We start from the raw sequence: 20,778 nt of genomic DNA, 5'->3' as shown, positions 1-20,778 counted from the left end.
CCAGAGCTCGAAGACCGAGCTCAGGCGGTGCTACCTCTGTCAAGGGAGGTTGCACCGCCCAGTCTCGCTCGGAGGCTGAGCCCAGGTGGTGCCACCTCCTGCCTGGGGCGGTTGCACTGCCCAGTCTCCCTGGGAGACTTAGCCCAGGCGGTGCCACCTCTTGGCTTGGGCGGTTGCACCTCCTGGTGCAATCAGGGTCCGAATGGTTAACTCCATTCGGCCCAATTTCAATTTTTTCAAGGGCCCAATTACCCCTAGATTAAGCTAATGGGATCACCTCCCATTTCCAACTTAATCAACGTGCTAACTACGATTAATTCTAAGACAATTTCTGCAGCTTTGCTTCGGTGCGTCAATCGCTTCTTCCGACGAGTTTCCGACGAACTTCCGTCGATTATCCGATGAACCCTCGGTGATCCTCCTGCGGACTTCCGGCAAAATCTTGGACTTGCGACGATCCACTTGGCGAGTTCCGACGAGCTTCGCTTGGCAAGCTTCTGGACTTCTCGGATATGTTCCCGCAGAACCTCCGACGACCGTCCGAACTTCCGTCGAACTCTCGAACTCCAAACGTGATCATGAACTTGACTCCGGCGCAACTCCTGCTGCTTGTCTAACTTTCATCGTAGTTAATCCTGCACACTTATCTCAACACAAAGATTAGACAACAAATGACAATTGACTTCATCATCAAAATCCGAGATTCAACAATCTCCCCCTTTTTGATGATGACAATCAATTGATAATGAAGTTAACCTTAACTCCCCCTGTCTACATGCCATAGTTGAGATAAGTCAACCTTGAATTCAAGACCTTAGAATTCAAGTGACATATTGATAAGTTAGATTAGTTAAACTTATCAATATTCCCATCATGATACCCATCATGATGTATCTCTTCAAGGATGATGTCAAGGCTTGACATACATCATAAAGTTTGTATGGTTGTGAGTGTAAGTATTCATCATGTAGTTGAACATTAACATATAAAGCTGTGAAGTACTATTACATGATGCACACAGTTCAAATATTCTAGCAAGTTTTGCATTTTCTTCATATCCACTCAAAGCATAATGCAAACTATAGTGTCTGTTCATATATCTCTTGGTGATGCAAGCATGGCATAGTCATAGCACCAATTCATATATCTCTCGGTAATGCAAGCTATAGTGTCTGTTCATATATCTCTTGGTGATGCAAGCATGGCATAGTCATAGCACCAATTCATATATCTCTTGGTAATGCAAGTATGACATAGATATGGCAGTGTTTATCAATTCATATATTTCTCCCCCTTTGTCATCAACAAAAAGCATGGTAGTTGTGGTACCAGGAAAAACAATATAAGCATAGAAAGGGAGGCATGATATGCAGATTGCTTTTGAATACTTCTTTCCCTTGTTGTTATAAAGATATTACAAGATGGAATACATACACAGGAATCACTGCATCAAATCTATTTTAGAAACTTATTTCAACACATGGCAATCAAGTGATCATTCAATAAAGTCCGAAAAATAATTTTAACAAGTTTATCTATTCGGACATATCAACATTCCTAATTCTCCTCTTATGAAATCAAATCGTTCTTCACTTAGAGGTTTTGTAAAGATGTCAGCTAGTTGATGTTTAGTATCAATGAACTCTATAGTTACGTCATGATTAGTAACGTGATCTCGTATAAAGTGATGTCTAATATCAATATGTTTTGTTCTTGAGTGTTGTATAGGATTCTTAGTTAAGCATATCGCGCTTGTGTTATCACATTTAATGGGAATATCCTTAAGATTAACTTTGTAATCTTCTAAGGTATTTTTCATCCATACAACTTGTGCACAGCATGCACTTGCTGCAATATATTCGGCTTCGGTTGTTGATAGTGCAACCGAGTTTTGTTTCTTAGATGACCAGGAAACAAGGGCATGTCCTAAAAATTGACATGATCCTGATGTGCTTTTTCTGTCTAGTCTACAGCCAGCAAAGTCCGCATCAGCATAAGCAATTAGCTCAAAATTTTCTGATTTTGGGTACCATAATCCTAGATTTATGGTACCATTAAGATATCTAAGTATTCTTTTGACTGCTTTGAGATGAGATATCTTAGGGTTTGATTGAAATCTGGCACAAAGTCCTACACTGAACATGATGTCTGGTCTGGTTGCAGTGAGGTAAAGTAAACTTCCTATCATACCCCTATAAGTTTTTTGATTGAAGCTTTCTCCACTTTCATCAATTTCTAACTTAGTGGAGGTGCTCATAGGAGTGTTAATGGCCTTTGAGTTGTTCATATTAAACTTTTTTAATAAATTCATCGCATATTTAGTTTGACTAATAAAGATGCCATTGCTTAGTTGTCTGATTTATAAGCCTAAGAAGAATGTTAATTCTCCCATTAAGCTCATTTCGAATTCAAGACTCATAGCTTTAGCAAAGGATTCACAAAGAGATTCATTTGTAGAGCCAAAGATAATATCATCAACATAAATTTGAACAATGACAAAATCATTTTCAAAATTCTTGATGAACAATGTGGTATCAACCTTGCCTTTTGTGAAATTATTTTTGATAAGAAAAGAACTAAGTCTCTCATACCAAGCCCTTGGGGCTTGTTTCAAACCATAGAGAGCTTTAGTTAATCTAAACACATGATTAGGGAGGCTATCATTTTCAAATGCAGGAGGTTGTTCAACATAAACTTCTTCGAAAATAAAGCCATTTAGAAAAGCGCTTTTAACATCCATTTGAAATAGTTTAAAATTATTACTACTAGCGTAGGCAAGGAGCATCCTTATGGCTTCCAATCGAGCCACAGGAGCGAAGATTTCTTCATAATCGATACCTTCTTCTTGGTTGAAACCTTTGGCCACTAATCTAGCCTTGTTTCTAACCACGATACCATTTTCATCTTGCTTGTTTCTAAAGACCCATTTAGTACCGATAACTAAATGGTCATTTGGCCTAGGAACAAGCTTCCACACCTCATTTCTCTCAAATTGATTCAATTCATCTTGCATTGCGATAATCCAAGAATCATCTTTCATGGCTTCGTCAATGCATTTGGGTTCAATTTGAGAGAGAAAGGCGGCGTTCGCACAGAAAATTTTAAGAGAAGATCGTGTTTGAACCCCCTTTGATGTGTCTCCCAAGATTAGCTCCTTGGGATGAGCATCTACATACTTCCAATCCTTGGGTAAGGATATTTCGGAAGTGGATGCATCCAAGTTGCTAGTTGGAGAAGGGGTTTCATTTAAATTCAAGGAATCAAAATTAACATCTTCATCAAGATCAATTTTCGTGATTTCGGAAATCTCATTGAAAACAACATGAATGGATTCTTCGATGATTAGAGTTCTTTTATTGAAGATACGAAAGACTTTAGAAACTAAAGAATAACCAAGAAAGATTCCTTCATCGGATTTAGCATCAAATTTTCCTATGTTATCCTTTTCATTCAAAATAAAACACTTACGGCCAAAGACTTTAAAGTATGCAACATTGGGTGTTTTGTTGTTCCATAATTCATAAGGAGTTTTGGTTAATAGGGGTCTTACTAGAACTCTATTTAAAATGTAGCATGCAGTATTTACGGCTTCGGCCCAAAAATATTTGGGCAGGTTGTGTTCATTCAACATGGTTCTTGCCATTTCTTGTAAATTTCGATTTTTTCTTTCTACTACTCCATTTTGTTGAGGATTTCTAGGAGTAGAGAAATTATGGTTATATCCATTGAGTTCACAAAATTCCTAGAAATCATGGTTTTGAAACTCACCACCAGGATCACTTCTAATTGACGAAATCATAGAACCTTTCTCATTTTGAACAAGTTTACAAAACTTTGTAAAATATCTAAGGCATTCACTTTTCTGTTTTAAGAAGTAAGTCCATGTGTATCTGCTGTAGTCATCCACAATGACGAAGGCGTACTTGCTACCTCCTAGACTTGATGTAGAGATTGGTCCGAACAAATCCATATGGATCAATTGTAAGGTCCTAGAGGTGCTTATTTGATTCTTAGATTTGAAACTACCATTAATTTGTTTACCTAATTGACAAGCATCACATACATTATCTTTGATGAACTTGATATGAGGAATTCCCCTTACAAGTTCTTTAGATGATATTTGAGTGATTAGTTTCATGCTGGCATGACCTAATCTTCTATGCCATATCCAAGCATCCTAATTTAAAATAGAAAAACACATTTCATTACACAAATCATTGATGTCAATAGTGTATACGTTATTTTGTTTCAATGCAATCATAGATATGTTTTTGTGTGGTTTTTCAATGATGCAAGCATTAGATTCAAATCTGACAATATATCCTTTATCACATAATTGACTAATGCTCAAGAGGTTGTGTTTTAAACCATCAACTAACAAAACATCTTCAATATAGAAGTTGGATTTATTACCTATAGTTCCTTTGCCAATGATTTTACCCTTGTTGTTGTCTCCGAAGGTGACATAGCCTTCGTCTATGCTAGTGAGCTTAGAGAATTGAGATGGATCTCCGGTCATATGCCTTGAGCATCCACTATCAAGGTACCATCTCTTCCTAGCTTTCGATGGTTTAGTTTTCTACAAGAAAGGATGATGTTTAGGTACCTATTTGCTTTTGGGTGCCTCATAAATAGATCTACATTTTCTATCATGTTGCATAGAATTTATCATAGTTCCTTTAGGAACCCAAATTAATTTGTTTGGACTAATTTTCTTGAATGGACAATAATGCGTCTTGTGTCCAAACTTGCAACAAAAGTTGCATTTGCTTTGATGTCTAACATGTAAGATGGGACCTTTTACGAAGGTGGTTGGATTTTGGTGAGGACTCCTCACAAATCCAAATCCACTTCTTTTGGGAACATGACCCTTGTTTGTAAGGATCATGTTTAATGACTTGCTACCAACCTCGAATTTCTTCAAGGTGTCCTTAAGCAGCAAGTTTTCTTTTTGAAAAGTTTCTAGATCATGGCATTTTATGCATGAGCTTAAACTATCATGATGTTCAACATTTAACTTATCGAACTTGCAAATAAGACTCATACTGTTTTTTTTGCAATTTGTATTTACTACTAATGGTCTTACATTCATCAAACAATTCATGAAAAGCATTTAACAATTCATCGAATGATAAATCTGCATCTAATGAATTTGTTACCTCATCTTCGATGGCCATTAAGGCGTAATGAGCAACTTGCTCGGTGTTGGACTCTTCTTCTTCGGATGCGCTCGAGTCATCCCATGTTGCTTGAAGCGCCTTCTTCTTTGATGTTCTCCTTTTGACTTGGGGACAATCACTCTTGTAGTGTCCCGGCTTTTTGCATTCATAGCAGATCACTTGGTCCTTTTTGGGTTCAAGTTTATTTTTTGCATCATTCTTAAACTTGTTTCTTTTAAAGAACTTTTTAAACTTTCTTGTTAGAAGTGCCAAGTCATCATCACAGTCCTCATCACTTGAGTTTTCTCTCAAGTGGCATTCAGAAGTTTTAAGTGCCATATCCTTCCTGTTCTTTGGAAGGATGTCTTCTTGCTCTTCATGAGCTTTACAAGTCATTTCGTAGGTCATTAATGACCCGATTAGTTCTTCAAGAGGGAAGTTGCGCAGATCTTTTGCCTCTTGAATAGCAGTGACTTTAGGATCCCAACTCTTAGGAAGGGATCTTAATATCTTATTTACGAGCTCAAAATCCGAAAAGCTTTTTCCGAGTCCTTTTAGACCATTGACGACATCCGTGAAACGGGTAAACATGTCGCCAATGGTTTCACTCGGTTTCATTCGGAAAAGTTCAAAAGAATGTAACAACAGATTGATTTTTGACTCTTTCACTCTACTTGTGCCCTCGTGGGTCACTTCGAGTGTGTGCCAAATATCAAATGCAGTTTCGCAAGTTGAAACACGATTAAACTCGTTTTTATCAAGTGCGCAAAATAAGGCATTCATAGCCTTTGCATTAAGAGCAAAAGCCTTCTTCTCCAATTCATTCCAATCGATCATTGGAAGAGAAGACTTTGAAAATCCGTTTTCGACAAGGTTCCATAGTTCAAAATCCATAGAAATAAGAAAGATCCTCATTCGGGTCTTCCAGTAGGTGTAGTCCGTCCCATTGAACATGGGTGGACGTGTAATAGAATGCCCCTCTAGGTTTCCGGCGTATGCCATCTCTCTTAGATTTTAATCCGTTAGAGAGTTAACCTTGCTCTGATACCAATTGTTAGGATCGAGAGCACTAAGAGGGGGGGGGTGAATTAGTGCAGCGGATATCTTTCAACTATTAAAAAATGAAAGCTGCGTTCATTCGATAAAAACAATTTTAATGTAAAAGCCGATTCTAAGATTACTCAAGATTAAGCGCAGTTTATGTTTGAACGCAGTTTACGTCTAAACGCAGTTTACGTCTATGCGCAGTTTATGTTTGAACGCAGTTTACGTCTAAACGCAGTTTACGTCTATGCGCAGTTTACGTCTAAACACAGTTTGCGTCTATGCGCAGTTTACGTCTAAACACAGTTTACGTCTAACAGCAGTTTGCGTCTAAGCACAGTTTACGTCTAAACGCAGTTTGCGTTTAAGCACAGTTTACGCCTAAACGCAATTTGCGTCTAAGCACAGTTTTGCGTCTAAGTGCAGTTTACGTCTAAACGCTGATTCGGAAAGATCCGAACTCAGAAACTCGTTTTGTAAAAGCGCAGAAGGCAGTAGGTATTTAGGAGGTTAGTAGTAATGATAGAAAGCTTAAGGCAAAAGCAAACAAGAGATTTAGAGAGGTTCGGTCAATCTTGACCTACTCCACTTTTGGCTTCCTCCACCGACGAGGTCACCGACGTCAACTAGAGGCTTCCTTCAATAGGCGAAGGCCAACTGCCCTTTTACAGATTCACTCCTTTTGACAGGATCAGGAGACAACCCTTACAGAACCTTTCTCTCCTCTCTTTACAACTCAAGACTTTGAAGAACAGAAGGAGGAGAACTTAAAGGCTTTACAACAATTTTGAGCTCTAGAATCACAGAAAGGATCAGGATTTCGGTGTAGGTCTGTGTTTTTTCTGTGCTGAATGGGTGGGGTATTTATAGGCCCCAACCCAGTTCAAATTTGGAGCTCAAAACGATCAAATCCCGGAATTCCGGGATCAGGCGGTTGCACCTCCTGACTGGAGCGGTTGCACCGCCTGGCAGAGCTCGAAGACTGAGCCCAGGCGGTTGCACCTCTCTGTCAGGGGCGGTTGCACCGCCTGAGTCTGGCTCGGAGACTGAGCCCCAAGCGGTGCCACCTCCTGACTGAGGCGGTTGCACCTCTCCTGCTAGAGCTCGAAGACCGAGCTCAGGCGGTGCTACCTCTGTCAGGGGAGGTTGCACCGCCTAGTCTCGCTCGGAGGCTGAGCCCAGGCGGTGCCACCTCCTGCCTGGGGCGGTTGCACCACCCAGTCTCCTTGGGAGACTTAGCCCAGGAGGTGCCACCTCCTGGCTTGGGCGGTTGCACCTCCTGGTGCAATCAGGGTCCGAATGGTTAACTCCATTCGGCCAATTTCAGTTTTTTCAGGGGCCCAATTACCCCTAGATTAAGCTAATGGGATCACCTCCCATTTCTAACTTAATCAACGTGCTAACTACGATTAATTCTAAGACAATTTCTGCAGCTTTGCTTCGGTGCGTCAATCGCTTCTTTCGACGAGTTTTCGGCGAACTTCCGTCGATCATCCGATGAACCCTCGGTGATCCTCCTGCAGACTTCCGGCAAACTCCTGGACTTGCGACGATCCACTTGGCGAGTTCCGACGAGCTTCGCTTGGCAAGCTTCTGGACTTCTCGGATCTGTTCCCGCAGAACCTCCGACGACCATCCGAACTTCCGTCGAACTCTCGAACTCCCAACGTGATCATGAACTTGACTCCGGCGCAACTCCTGCTGCTTGTCTAACTTTCATCGTAGTTAATCCTGCACACTTATCTCAACACAAAGATTAGACAACAAATGACAATTGACTTCATCATCAAAATCCGAGATTCAACAACATGATACATCATTTTGGGCATATCATACATGATACCAAGACATTAACGTTTTAAGCATTTAACTCTTCATGCATTAAATCAATATTTTGAACATGATACCATTTATCATTTCATGATACCCAACATTCATCATTTCCATAACATGTATGATGTTAAAACTTTGATTATGATGTCATTTATCATTTCATGATACCAAACATTCATCATTTCCATAACATGCATGTTATTAAAACTTTGATTATGATGTCATATATCATTTCATGATATCAAACATTCATCATTTCTCATGCTTAAATCAATATTTTGATAGCAATCATCATTTCTCTCACTTTGTCATCAACAAAAAGGAGAATCATTCAACAATATAATTGTTTAAAAGTATATCAAGTAACCTTTACACTAATTTATCCAAGCTCGTAAAAATGAGAAGTTAAGCAAAAAAAACTTTACATGAAAAATGAGAAGCTAGCATTTTGCTTTAGATGTGCAAGAGCTTTATGGTTCTTCTTAAGATGTGTAAGTTTCTTTCTTCTTTTGTCATAAAAAAAATAAGAAGAAGAGGAAGAAGAGTAAGGGAGGAATTCATTCTCCACACATAAAAAAAAAAAAAAAAAAAAAATCAAGAACCAAATTCATGAAATGATTTGAACCAAGTCAAATCCATAATAAATGAGTTTCACTTAATCAAGCTTCAATTTTAGCAAAGAGAAAGGATTGATTAAAAGGATCAAGATGACCATACAAAATCAAATCCCTATTCTTGCAAATAATCATCAAATACTAACCGTCCATGAATGAAAATTCTTCTTTCGTAAGAAGAGTGAGGAAGAATTCATGAGAAAGGAGCATCAAATAAAGGATAAAAAATCCATGAATAAAACTTTATAAATCAAATCCGTTTTCTTGTAAATAGAAGGAAGAATGATTGATAGGAATTGATAAAAGATTTAGTTATTAATCAAAAATCCATGAATCAAAGCTCTTCTTTTGCAAATAGAAAGACAATCTTGATTTATGTGAAAAATTCAAGTTATGAAAAGCCGAGAAATCTGAAAAAATAATTCATGAATTTGGAAGATTTAGCATGCCTAATTCTTAGAGTGTTGCATGCATCATACCATCATCAAGAAGTGCATCATAATATTGAAAAGCATAAAACGTTAAAAGATACATCATAGAATGAAGAAGTATAACATAGAATGAAGAATATAATATAAAAATCATCATTGTACTTTTTAGTTCCCTACTCACTTTTAGAGACCAAATACACAATTGGGATAATGCAATCATTGTCTGATAAAGAGGTATCTATTGAATCTCGTATTTTGATAATGAAACCATTTGATAAGTGTTTATGTTTTAATCTACGTTTTGAGTGACGCAGGATGCTTCGATCAGGATAAGACAATTAAAGTAGGAAGAATTATGTTGTGTCGGAGGAAAATATGTCAGAATATTGGGCGTCGAGTCGGAGGATTGGTCGACGTATCGACAGAAGGCTTCGGGCCATGGATTCAGACATCGGGCCAAGAAAAGCGGATATTATACCAAGAATATCGGAATTGTTAAGTCAACTAGCCGGATAGACAATAGGCCGCAAGAGAGGACGATGCGTCAAAAAATCGGATGAAGCGTCGAGGGACCAATGACATGTCGAAAAATATGATTAATGTTGGGAAATCCTTGGGGGCGACATCACATGCACAACGGAAGAACAAGAAAACAAAATCCCCGATTCCCAAAGAGATGTTCATCGTCGTGCGAAGATTGGTACATAAAAAATCCGCGAAACATGAAACTGCGTATAGAGTAGAATGTGTTACCTAGGGAGATCGTATATCCCTGTTTCCTTGCAGATCCTTAGGAGAGGGTGAAGGAGGTCAAGCGTCCTCCTCTCTAGCGGTGATCCACACAGTAGGGTTGCGACGACGCTCCTCAAAACTCCAGGCCTACTCTGAGGTGGAGATGGAGAGGAGAATAAGAAAAGGCAAACAAAACTCTCTAGCCTATGGGGCTCTGAATCCCTCCTATTTATAGAGGTCCCCTGTCAAACCCTAATGGGTCCTCCCCTAGTGGGTATTGGATCTGCATCCAATAAGACAAGGGCTCCGTCGGATATCTCATATCCGAACCTCTATTCATCACAATGCCTACCATATGTGTGTGACCCTCTAGGCCCAATATCGAGCTGGCCGTGAGTCATACCTGTCAGAACTCCTTCTAACTCGGTGAATTATTATCTCTGTAATAATTCACTCGACTCATCGACTACGGACGTACTAGGCCACTACGCCGTAGTCCCCAGACGATACAAGGGAATCCAATCCATTGGACCTGTCTATCCTCAGTTACTATGTGTACCTATAGTCCCTCAACCATCTAATATCCCAGAGACCGTATATCGAGCATGGTGTTGTCAAACCGAATCTCGCTCTAATCGGATTCTCCGGAGAACTCTTTCTCCCTCAACCCGAATGACCCTGGCCAGGGATTTGTCTGAGCAAGAACACATGGGATATTCCTCTCATGACGCCGAGAGTGGATGATCCTCTATCGATACTCAATAGCCCTCGTAAGGTCGACTACCACTCCCAATGACCAGCTGTACTAGATCTGGGACAGCCAAACCTATAAGTTTGGTATCAAAGAGTGGAGCACTCATATAGGACATCCTTGGTGTCTCAAGTCTAAGGACCAGATACACCACTAGGACTACGGAATCGCTGTCTGACAATAAGGCATCATTAACCATCCAGCATTCCGTAAGCGGATCAATCAGTGAACTCATTCTCCAATGAGCACCTGTACTGTATCCCTAGTGTCCCTACACAAGCAGCTATGAGACCAGCTACATCCATCATATGGACGGGTATACAACACATCAGTCTGTCCGGTTATCACGATATCCCTCTCGAGTAACCTATGACCAGGATTATTTAGGATATGTGTTTAAAGGTGAATCGATCTCACTATCGTGATCTCATCACAATCCGATTCCCATTGCACAAATCCAAGGACATCATAATATATGTATGCATTTATGCAATAGTTATAAAGTGATATATGCAAAAATATAATAAGCAAAATGATTCTGTATTAAGTCACACGTGCCATCACTCACGTGATTGGCTTGCTGGGCACCTATGACTAGCAATCTCCCACTTGACCTAAAGCCAATCACCTATATGTCTGATCCCCATCAGACCCCTGTGACACTCAAAACAAATCTGAGATAACGGCTTTGTTAGTGGATCTGCAATGTTATCTTCGGATGGAACTCTTTCCACTACTACATCTCCTCGGGTCATGATCTCTCTAATAAGGTGGAACCTCCTCAGAACATGCTTAGATTTCTGATGAGACCTAGGTTCCTTTGCTTGAGCAATCGCCCCGTTATTGTCGCAATATAGGGAGATCGGCTCTTCGCTACCTAGCACAACTCCCAAATCTGTGATGAACTTCTTCACCCAAACTCCCTCCTTTGCTGCATCTGATGCAGCAATGTACTCTGCCTCTGTGGTCGAGTCAGCTGTGGTATCTTGCTTGGAACTCTTCCAGCATACTGCTCCTCCATTCAAGTTGTACACATACCCTGAATTCGACTTGCTATCATCGACATCAGACTAAAAACTTAAGTCAGTGTAGCCTTCAACCTTAAAGCTATTACCTCCATATACTAGTAAAAGATCCTTAGTCCTTCTCAAGTACTTAAGGATACACTTTACTGCTTTCCAGTGCTCCAAGCCTGGATCCGCTTGATACCTGCTCGTGACACTCAAAGCATGCGCTATATCAGGCCTAGTACATAGCATGACATACATGATAGACCCTATTGCTGAGGCATAAGGTATCATATGCATGTCCGCCCTTTCTTCTGGAGTCTTTTGGGACATACTCGTAAAAAGCGATATCCCATTTCTCATCGGTATGAGACCTCTTTTGGAATTTTCCATGCCAAACCTTTTGACAATGGTTTCTATGTACCTGGACTGGGACAAGCCAAGTATCCTCTTGGATCTATCTCTATAGATTCTAATCCCCAAAATATAGGATGCTTCCCCTAAGTCCTTCATGGAGAAGTGTCTAGATAACCAAGCCTTTACTGTGGATAGTATTCCTATGTCATTCCCAATTATCAGGATGTCATCCACATATAACACTAAAAAGGTGATAGCGCTCCCACTTACCTTTCTGTATACATAAGGCTCATCTTCGCTCTTAACGAAGTCATAAGATCTGATTGCCTCATCAAATCTTATGTTCCAACTTCGGGAAGCTTGCTTTAATCCATAAATGGATCTAAGCAGCCTACACACATTATCTGGGTAGTTCTTGGGCACGTATCCCTCAGGTTGCATCATATACACCTCCTCCTCGAGGTTCCCATTGAGTAATGCTGTTTTCACATCCATCTGCCAGATCTCATAATCATAGTGTGCTACAATAGCCAATAGAATTCTGATGGATTTTAGCATTGCTACGAGTGAGAAGGTTTCGTCATAGTCAACACCTTGCCTTTGACGATACCCCTTAACCACTAGCCTTGCTTTATAGGTCTCTACCTTTCCATCTACTCCGATCTTTTTCTTAAAGATCCACTTGCAACCGATGGGTACAATACCTTCGGGCGCATCAACTAGGTTCCAAACCTTATTGGAGTACATAGAATCCATCTCAGAATTCATGGCTTCTTGCCACTTCCCAGAGTCTATACTCATAATAGCCTCCTCGTAGGTCTGAGGATCAATATCCTCTACATCCTCTCCTCTAATATGTCCCACATATCTCTCAGGAGGATGGGATACTCTATCAGACCTGCGTAAAGTTGAAACTTGTGTATTAGGTACCTGAACAAACTCGGGCTGTAGAGTGGTGCTTGAGCTTGGTTCTCCAACCTCGCTCAATTCTATCATTCTCCCACTATCTCTGCCAAGAATGTGTTCCTTCTCAAGGAACACTGCTCTCTTAGCTACAAAGACCTTTTGGTCCTCGAGATAATAGAAATAATACCCACAAGTTTCCTTGGGGTATCCCATAAATTTGAATCGCTCTGTCCTTGATTCTAACTTATCGGGGTTGTGTCTTTTAACATGTGCAGGGCAGCCCCAAATCTTAACAACCTTAAGATCAGGCTTCTTCCCTTTCCATATCTCATATGGTGTAGACACTACCGACTTAGTTGGAACTCTATTCAGAAGGTAAGCTACGGTTTCTAGGGCATATCCCTAGAATGAGATGGGTAGGTCAGCGAAACTCATCATGGACCGTACCATATCTAATAATATACGATTTCTTTTTTCAGAGACACCATTGAGCTGAGGTGTATAAGGAGGTGTCCATTGGGATAATATCCTTTGGTCCTTGAGGAATTGAGTGAACTCTGTACTTAAGTACTCACCTCCTCGATCTGATCGAAGAGTTTTGATACTCTTTCCAGTTTGGTTCTCCACCTCATTCTTATACTCTCTGAATTTCTCAAAGGCCTCGGACTTGTACTTCATTAAGTATACATATCCATACCTTGAGAAATTATCAGTAAATGTAATGAAGTAGGAGTAACCTCCAATGGCATAAGTTGACATGGGTCCACATACATCACTATGTATGAGTTCCAACAACTCAGTGGCTCTCTCTCCAGTTCCACTAAATGGAGAGTTTGTCGGTTTTCCACGAATGCAAGGCTCACAAGTTGCATATGACACATAGTCGAATGGATTTAGATATCCATCATTTAGTAACTTTTGAATCCTTCTTTCATGGATGTGACCTAGCCTACAATGCCACAGGTATGCACTGTTCAACTCATCTCGTTTCCTTTTGGACACATTTACATTCATGATATGTGGAGTTGTGTCTAATATAAATAAACCATTATGCAATGTTCTTTTCGTGATGATCTTATCATCTAATAATATCGAACAACTATCATTCTCAAAATCAAATTTATATCCACTAACCATTAAACATGAAATGGAGATAATGTTTTTGATAATAGAAGGAACAAAATAACATGCATCTAATGCAATAAAAGCTTCACTACGTAGATGTAGGGTGACCTCGCCAACAGCTACTACAGCAACTTTTGCTCCATTACCCATCTTGAGGTCCATCTCGCCTCTCTCTAGTCTCCTAGGCCTTGCCAGAACCTGCAACGAATTGCATATATGATAAGCACTACCGGTATCCAATACCCATATATTATCATAAGAGTCTGACAAATGGAGATTGATCATGAATGTATCTGAATCTTCATCAAGCTTTTGTTTCACCATTTCTGCAAGGTACTCTTTGCAGTTTCTCTTCCAGTGCCCATCTTTACCACAGTGGAAGCACTTGCCTTTGTCCTTTGCTGGGTCTTTCTTAGCAACCTTTGCTTTACCTGGTTTGACCTTGCCCTTTCTGCTTTCCTTTTCCTTTTGGTCTCACTAGTGTAGAGAACTGGCTTCTCTTTCTTGATAGTACTCTCTACCTCCCTCAACATATTGAGAAGCTCTGGGAGAGTCACTTCAAGCTTGTTCATATTAAAATTCATTATGAACTGTGAAAAGGAATCTGGTAGGGACTGAAACACAATGTCCACACACAAGTTATCCTCTAGGACCATTCCTAGACCTGTGAGTTTCTCTATCCACTCAATCATCTTTAGGACATGGTTCTGAACCGGTGTCTCCTTAGTCATCCTAGCGCGGAAGAGACTCTTAGATATCTCATATCGCTGAGTCCTTCCCTGTTCCTCAAACAATTTACGGACATGTAGGAGAATGGATCTGGCATCCATCTTTTCATGTTGTCTTTGTAACTCAGGAGTCATAGAGCCCAACATATAGCACTGAGCAAGAGTAGAGTCATCAATGTACTTCACGTAGCGAGCGATCTCATCCTCGTTTACCCCTTCTTCGGGCACAGGCATCACTGTATCAAGGACGTACACGATTTTCTCCGCTGTGAGAACAATTCTCAAGTTACGGAGCCAATCCGTATAATTTGGACCAGTGAGGTAGTTGACATCAAGTATGCCACGTAAGGGATTTGAAAGCGACATTTTCTGAAAATAAAGATGCAGCAGAAATGAATAACATGCAGATTTTGCAAGAAATAAACTATCAAGATATGGACTTCTATCTTAATATGCTCCCACTATTTTACTAACGAGTCACACGACACCCTCAGCATGTGAAACGGAAGTCTCCGACAGACTTCTAGTGGGGATCAGGATCCAATCAGCGTCTTAGTGTAACCTCGAGGGACTCGACCAATCACACTAAGCCTAAAAGGTAGGCAACTATTGTCGATCATAACTCCTTGTGATTCCCGTCCTGTTCGGCCTCCGAATCACCATGGCCTCGAGGGACTCGACCAACCATGATGCTCGGTTAAGTCAACACCTTCGTTACAAGATGAGTCTGATTTGATGATATACCCTCGAGGGACTCGACCAAGTATACCATACCCTCAGGTCACCGGTGACATCTCTATGTCGTAAGCAAGATAGCGAATCGCGATATAGGTGAGTCTCGAGGGACTCGACCAACTCAACCTACACCGGGAATCGGTTCCTACTTATAACGATGGAAGGCCACGTGGGTCAATCTAATTGCCTCACGTTTACCGACTTAATATTATCGAGAGATGTTTCTATGATTTGGTCTCCTAATATGACATGTCACATATATACATATTTAATATATATCTACATCGCATGCAAATATATATACATATCTAGTATGTATATAAGCAATTACACCAGATGATCATGGACCACAACCTAATATGATTAGGCCCGAGCCAGTAGGCCTAATCACTCACATCAAGATCTATGTGTGCAATGGTGCATCTCCATGCCCTGTGATCGTCCATCTCGTCCTTGTCGGTTCCGTCGACATCTCGATGCATCTTCATGCATCACGATCGTCCGTCTCGTGGGTCCCACTATCTCATCCACGCTCCCGTTGTGCCTCCTCATGTGATTACAACATAATCATAGGCACGCAGGCCCGACAATAAACGAGAAATATAATGGTGGCTCGCAGACCTCAATAATAATAATCACATGTAAACACATCAGACGGTCCATGATCATCCGTCCACACATCATACATCACATGTATAAATAATCATCATCATGTAGGACTACTAGATAATAATAATAAAATAATAATCAACTAAACTTTTTAAATAATTAATATTTTCTGAAATCAGGGACATTATAGGGAATTTTTGAATTCATAGGGGTATTTTCATAATTTGGACAAAAGATAGAAACTGGAATTTCTCAAATTCTGAGGGGAAAAACTGTCTTTTGCCCAGAAAACCCTAATGCCCTTTCCCCTTTTCGCTGCCGCCGCCGCCGCCACCCTGGCGGCGGCGGCCAGTACGGCTGGGCGAGGGCACTGCCCTTGCCTGCAGGCGGCACTGCTGCTGCGGGTGGGCGCCCCGTTCGGGCGCGACCGCCTCCACAGGCGGTGCTGTCCCGCCGGGCGACCGCCCCTGTGGGGGGGTTTCGCCCGCGGGAGCAGCGGCGGCGGGCGCCGCTGTCCTACAGCGGCAGGCACCACTATCCTGCGGTGCCTCTGCCCGTGGGCTGCCAGCCCCGCCGGCAGTAAGCCTGCTGCAAGCAGGCCGCCGGCCGGCTGCAGTAGACGCAGCCCCTATGCTGCCCGCCTTCGGCTGCGCTGCACGCACGCAGATCGAGGGCAGCAACTGTTGCTGCCCTTCCTTGTTTTTGCGTCAACAATTTTGACATCAAAATTCTTCCGAAACACAACACACGTAGTTCAAAACCAATCATTCGCACGAACAACCTGGCTCTGATACCACTGTTGGGAAATCCTTGGGGGCGACATCACATGCGCAGCGGAAGAACAAGAAAACAAAATCCCTGATTCCCAAAGAGATGTTCGTCGTCGTGCGAAGATTGGTACGCAAAAAATCCGTGAAACAAGAAACTGCGTATAGAGTAGATTGTGTTACCTAGAGAGATCGTATATACCTGTTTCCTTGCAAATCCTTAGGAGAGGGTGAAGGAGGTCAAGCGTCCTCCTCTCTAGCGGTGATCCACACAGCAGGGTTGCGACGACGCTCCTCAAAACTCCATGCCTACTCTAAGGTGGAGATGGAGAGGAGAATAGGAAAAGACAAACAAAACTCTCTAGCCTATGGGGCTTTGAATCCCTCATATTTATAGAGGTCCCCTATCAAACCCTAATGGGTCCTCCCCTAGTGGGTATTGGATCTGCATCCAATAAGACAAGGGCTCCGTCGGATATCTCATATCCGAACCTCTATTCATCGCAATGCCTACCATATGTGTGTGACCCTCTAGGCCCAATATCGAGCTGGCCGTGAGTCATACCTGTCAGAACTCCTTCTAACTCAGTGAATTATTATCTCTGTAATAATTCACTCGACTCATCGACTACGGACGTACTAGGCCACTACGCCGTAGTCCCCAGACGATACAAGAGAATCCAATCCATTGGACCCGTCTGTCCTCAGTTACCGTATACCTATAGTCCCTCATCCATCTAATATCCCAGAGACCGTATATCGAGCATGGTGTTGTCAGACCCATACGGTTTCTACTCGAGTCTCGCTCTAATCGGATTCTCCCGGAGAACTCTTTCTCCCACAACCCGAATGACCCTGGCCAGGGATTTGTTTAAGCAAGAACGCATGGGATATTCCTCTCATGATGCCGAGAGTGGATGATCCTCTATCTACACTCAATAGCCCTCGTAAGGTCGACTACCACTCCCAATGACCAACTGTACTAGATCTGGGACAGCCAAACCTATAAGTCTGGTATCAAAGAGTGGAGCACTCATACAGGACATCCTTGGTGTCGCAAGTCTAAGGACCAGATACACCACTAGGACTACAGAATCGCTGTCTGACAATAAGGCATCATCAACCATCCAGCATTCCGTAAGCGGATCAATCAGTGAACTCATTCTCCAATCAGGGATTCTGGGCGATAGTACTGCCCCTGTCAGGCGATGGTACCGTCAGTAGTTATTGCTGCCAGTGGTGGTACCGCCCCTATCAAGCAGTGGTGCCGCTTGAGCTCGGTCTTCGAGCGCTATCAAGCGGTGGTATCACCTAGACTGAGTGGTAGTACCACCCAGTGTCAGATGGTAGGCGGTAGTACCACCCAGTAATGGCGGTGGTACCGCCATGACCCCGAAAATCCGAGAATAGACACTTTTAGGCTCTATTTTCAAACTCATTGGGGCCTATATAAACCCCACCCTTTCCTGCATTAAAGGGCACGAAAAACTTACTTTAATCTTGAGTCTTTGAGGGCTTAAAATGTTGTAAAATCTAAACTTGTAAGAGTTGTCTCCTAAGCCCGTCAAAAGGAGAAAAGTTGTAAAAGGGTGGTTAGCCTTTGCCTATTGAAGGAAGGCCTTTAATGGACGCCGATGACCTCATCGGAGGAGGAAGCCGATAGTGGATGTAGGTCACGTTGACCGAACCACTTTAAAATCTTGGTTTGCATTTACTTTGAGCATCTTTCCTTTATAGCAAACTACCTCTCCTCCTTACTATGCTTTAAATACGTCTACATTCGCTTTGACGTAAAACATCTTTCGAGATCAGCTTTCTATGAAGACTTTACGAAATCTAAGTGTTTGTGATTTACACTACTGCAAATCACCTTAGTTTTCTCTTACATTTTCACTTTAGACTTCACGCTCAAATTCCTTCTAAAACGTATTGAGTTGAATCGGCTTTAATCGAAATAAGGTTTTTAAAATCGTGAAAGTTTTTCGCTGCACTAATTCCCCCCCCCCCCCTCCTCTTAGCTCTTGATCCTAATGGTATCATCAACAATTCATTATCCCGTAAATAGATCAATTAGTGAACTCATTCTCCAATGAGCACCTGTACTATATTTCTAGTGTTACCATGTGAACAGCTATGAGACTAGTCTTCTCCATTATATGGATGAGTATACAGCACACTAGTTTGTCCGGTTATCTTAATGTCTCTATCGAGGAACCTATGACCGTGATTATTTAGTGTATGTTTAAAGGCAAATCATTCTTATTATTGTGATCTCATCACAATCTGATTCCTATTGCACAGATCCATTAACATCATAATATATACAATAGGCAATATAAAGTGAGAAAATTATCAAATAAATAATAAGTAAAAAAAGTGCGTTTGATATCACACGTGTCATCACTTACGTAATTGGCTTGTAGGGCACTGTTAGGATCAAGAGCACTAAGAGGGGGGAGGGGGATGAATTAGTGCAGCAAAAAACTTTCGACAATTAAAACTGCGTTCGTATGTTGAAATCCGATTCCGATGTAAAATTTTTTTTTAGATACTACCTTTGAAAGCTTACGGAAACATATTTGAAGTAAAGTAAGGAAGGCAGTTTGCAGTTAAGATAAATAGCACAAAGGAAATGCAAACCAGATTTTAGAGTGGTTCGGTCAAACGTGACCTACATCCACTTTCGGCTTCCTCCTCTAATGAGGTTACCGACGTCCACTATAGGCCTTCCTTCAATAGGCGAAGGCCAACCACCCTTTCATAGTTTCACTCCTTTTGATGGGCTTAGGTGACAAACCTTACATAATTTTCTCTCCTCTCTTGAAAGATCAAAACTTGAAAGAAAAAAGGGAGGAGAACTTCTAGCCTTACAACACTTTTGAGCTCTAAAAATCACAGAGTAAGATTGGATTTTCGGTGCCCTTTCAGGAAAGGGCGGGGTTTATATAGGCCCCAAATTGGTTTGAATTTGTAGCTCAAAATGTCATCTCCCGGATTTCCGGGGTCCTGGCGGTACTACCTCCAGACTGGGCGGTACGACTACCTAACAGAGCTCGGAGACTGAGCTCTAGCGGTGCCACCGCCTGACTGGGGTGGTTCCACTGCCCAGTCTCGCTCGGAGACTGAGCCCAGGCGGTGCCACCGCCCAGCTTTCCTGGAAGACTGAGCTCCTGGGCGGTGCCACCGCCGACCCAGGCGGTGCCACAGTTGGCCAGGAAATCTGGGTCCGAATGGGCTGATTCGGCCTAATTTGGGTCTGTCAAGGGCCCAATTGCCCCCAGATTCCGAAAGGATTTCAACCATCTCATAAACAAATAAACATTTCTTGGGTATGCATGATATCAAAACATGGTTTCAAATCTTCAACATATAACATACATAAATTCAAAAATCGAAAGAAGAAGGGAAAAATTCAAAGGTACAAAGATTTCAACCATCTCATAAACAAATGAAGGATCAAGTCATGAATCCAAAATTCAATGAATCATTTCGATAAATCTCCTTTTAAATAATCGAAATGAGCATCGAAGGAAATCTCATATTATTCCAAGAAATCAAGATCATGATTTTGATAAAACTCATCTCAAATTCAAATCATCAAAATCATTTTTATGGTTCACAAAATTCATAACATAAGTAGATTCATGATTTCATTGATAATATATTTTTCCTTTTTTAAGTATTTTATTTTAAGTGATTGATTTCATGTTAGCATGCTTTTTCATTTATGTTAAATAAAAACATGCATCAACATTTAGGATCGAAAAATGAATTTCATCATAAAACCATCAAGATCAATAGATTTTCAAAAATGAATTGTTAGGATCAAGAAAATCTAAAAATGAAATTTAACACTTTCATGCATTCGGACATAGTTTTGCTATAGATTTTCAAACACAATCATGAAGATAAAATATGCTCATGATCATAAAATTTTTTGTATCCAAAACACATAATTTCCAGCATGTTATTAAGACATG

Source organism: Musa acuminata, chromosome BXJ2-5, assembly GCF_036884655.1.
Source record: "Musa acuminata AAA Group cultivar baxijiao chromosome BXJ2-5, Cavendish_Baxijiao_AAA, whole genome shotgun sequence".
In the NCBI taxonomy this organism is placed as follows: Eukaryota; Viridiplantae; Streptophyta; class Magnoliopsida; order Zingiberales; family Musaceae; genus Musa; species Musa acuminata.
The sequence above is the reverse complement of the archived record's forward strand: the minus strand, read 5'-3'. Positions refer to the sequence as shown.